The following is a 3,020-nucleotide window of genomic DNA, read 5'->3' on the forward strand; positions in this document are numbered from 1 at the left end:
TTAGTTTAAACTAAACAGCCAGTCTGTTGCCGGAAGACCTACACACATTTTATTTCTGTTCTACCATACATAAGAATATACACTGAATTTATTATTTATCTATTTATGCACATTCTAATTCCATTATACTGTGTTTCCAATTTTTTGCATTCAGTACGTATTCACTGACTGAATAGAAAGGACTTTGTATAAGCAATAGTTTTGTTGTTTGCTTAAACTTCTCTTTCAAGCTACAGTTTGAAATATGAAATGATAAACAATTGTACAGTTTTACTGTTGTATAAGCAGTTACTTCTTTCTGGTTTAACTGTGTCATGTTGTGGTACACAACTCGCACGCATACACACACACACACATACACACACACACACACATTGATCAACATTATGACCTATAGTGGCAACGCATTGTGGCATGGAAGCAGTCAGGCCTTGGTAGGTTGCTGTAGGGAGTTGATATCACATCTGCACACAAAAGTGAAATAATCCCATAAATTTTGGGGAGGTGAGCAAATAGCTCTGATGCCACGTTCAATCACATCCCAGATGTGTTCAATCAGGTTCAGGTCTGGCGAGTTGGGGGGCCAGTATATCAGTTGGAACTCGCCACTGTATTCCTCGAACTCCTGGCCTTGTGACACGGTGCATTATCTTGTGGAGAGATGCCACTACCATTGCGAAACACGATCATCATGAAGGGTGTATGTAGTCTGCAACCAATGTACGATAATCCTTGGCCATCACGGTGCCTTGCACAAGCTCCACTAGGCCCATGGATGCCATGTGAATGTTCCCCAGAGCATAATGGAGCTGCTGCCAGTTGTCTCCATCCCGCAGTACAGCTGTCAAGGAGCTGTTTCCCTGTAATATGATACATTCGTGCCCTTTCATCGGCATGTGTTCTGAACTACATTCATATCCACTTCTTATGAAGGTAGGCTAATTGGACTATAGTTTCAGAGCACAATGGATCTCCATTTTCGTAGTGTGGTAAAATTGTGTCTACTTCATTTTATCTGTCTATTCCAGACATGAATTAACTAGGTAGAAGAATGGTTTGGCCATTTCATTTGCCTTTAACTTTAAAACTTTATTTAAAAGCCCATTTGTATCAGTGGAGGCTTTATTATCATCACTTTTACTATCCATTGTGCTGAAGTAGGACAGAAATAACATGAGCTAATGGTGGTGTCTTGCTTATTTTTAAGAATCTGTAGGGCTTGCAGAGGATCACTTTTGTTATTTTCTGTAAGACTTTTGCATATGTTGGTAAAATATGTGTTGAAAGTGCCACTATCGGCTACAGGGTCTTCTATTATTCTATTGTTTACTTTGAGCCATAGGCTTTTATTACCTGCCAAGTACCCTGTTTCTTTGTAAATTACCTCCCATGTGCTCCTGACACTGGTGGCTGAGCAATCATGTTCCCCACAAAATTTTTTGGGAGCTTACAGTGTCTTATTGTAACTTTTTTAAACTTTATAACTCACCAAAATGACCATCTGTGTGGATCTCTGTTACTAATATAAAGAGATATTAGTTTTGTACAGGATACAAGTAAACCCTTTGTCAGCCATGTCACACGCTCTCCCTTTTCCTTCACTGCCCTTGTTTCACTCGGTAGGCACTCTTCTGTAGCTTTTAAATAAATATTCAGTAAAACGTTGAACAGAAGCCCTTCTGAAGGTTAGTGGAAGGGCTCATGCTCACTCAAATACGTTATTTTACAAATTCCTGTTCAGTTAGGAAGAGGTTATTCATAATATACTTTCACTGTATACAACAACTGTTACGTAGAACATATTTGGAAGTTTGTAAGATATTGTAAAGTCGTGTGCGCAGTTGCAGTTCCATTGGAACTACCGCAAAAACGTAAATAATACGAGGGAAAGGAAAAAAAAATTTTGGAGGCGCCGGGTATCGATCCCGGTACCTCTCGCATGCTAAGCGAGCGCTCTACCATCTGAGCTACGCCCCCTGAAGAGACTTCGTGGCAATATATCGATTGAGACCATTCCGAGTCGAATTGTTTATAAGTAATAATTGTTTTAGGTTGTAACGTAGATTATTGTGTATGAATGCCGAAATTCCGCTGTCTTACGTAATCACAATACGGTAAACTTACTGCAAAAATGTTTACCATTGTACTTCTGATTGAATTACCGCATCGTGTTGCTCCAAAGTGAAGAACTATAAAATATCGCTACACGTACGGATGTGTAATACTGAGGAACGGCCTTGCAAAACATCCATCACAGAAACTGAATCAAAATCCTTTTCATGATTATTTCTCTTATAGTATATTAAAATTATGGTAATAGAGAATGGACCGAGCGCCAAAATATAATGAAGTGCTTGAAAACGCGGCGTAGGATGGATGGAAAAAAATAATTGCCGAAACCCGGGATCGAACCAGGGACCTTTAGATCTTCAGTCTAACGCTCTCCCAACTGAGCTATTTCGGCCGATGCGTATATAGAAAACTAAAATTGTAGCGTACCTGCCATTTTATATGCCGTATTTTTATAGATATAATTAGCATAACATTCATATGGTTACATGTGTACTTTGTATAACATTTTTATGCAGAGTGACAGTTGTTTTGCAATTCAGTGTTGATATACCACATTGTTAAAACGCCACACTAGTACATATGTAGAACATCGCGATCACTCTAACTAGCGGTGAAATACAGTAAGTGGGATTTAGATAGTAGGTACAGTTTCATAGAATTTTGAGATGTATGCCTCGAAGGTAACGGCACCATGAAAAAAGAAGAGAAGCTACAGCCTTTTTGTGTCTGTAGAAGATCGTGAAGTTACTTGGATTGGCAGTGTATATTCTTTAATGGAAAACATGTAAGTGCAACTTGGTTATTAGGAAACAAGAGAGTCTACTATATTTTTTTGATCTGCGTTTCTAGACTACCACAGTTTTAGGTCTCTTATTAATAAAAGTTGCAGTCTGACAATTTTTGTATTACGCACAGTTCATACAAGATCATATACCGTTTACCTACTG

General features: G+C 38.6%; 2 non-coding genes across 2 annotated transcripts; both read right to left on the reverse strand.

The window, feature by feature from the left end:
- Positions 1–1,904: 1,904 nt before the first annotated feature.
- Trnaa-agc (transfer RNA alanine (anticodon AGC)) lies at positions 1,905–1,977 on the reverse strand. The gene has a single exon. It is a non-coding gene; the product is annotated as a tRNA-Ala (tRNA).
- Positions 1,978–2,391: 414 nt separating this feature from the next.
- Positions 2,392–2,464, reverse strand: Trnaf-gaa (transfer RNA phenylalanine (anticodon GAA)). The gene has a single exon. It is a non-coding gene; the product is annotated as a tRNA-Phe (tRNA).
- Positions 2,465–3,020: the final 556 nt, after the last annotated feature.

This window comes from Schistocerca nitens, chromosome 8 (assembly GCF_023898315.1).
Source record: "Schistocerca nitens isolate TAMUIC-IGC-003100 chromosome 8, iqSchNite1.1, whole genome shotgun sequence".
Taxonomy (NCBI): Eukaryota; Metazoa; Arthropoda; class Insecta; order Orthoptera; family Acrididae; genus Schistocerca; species Schistocerca nitens.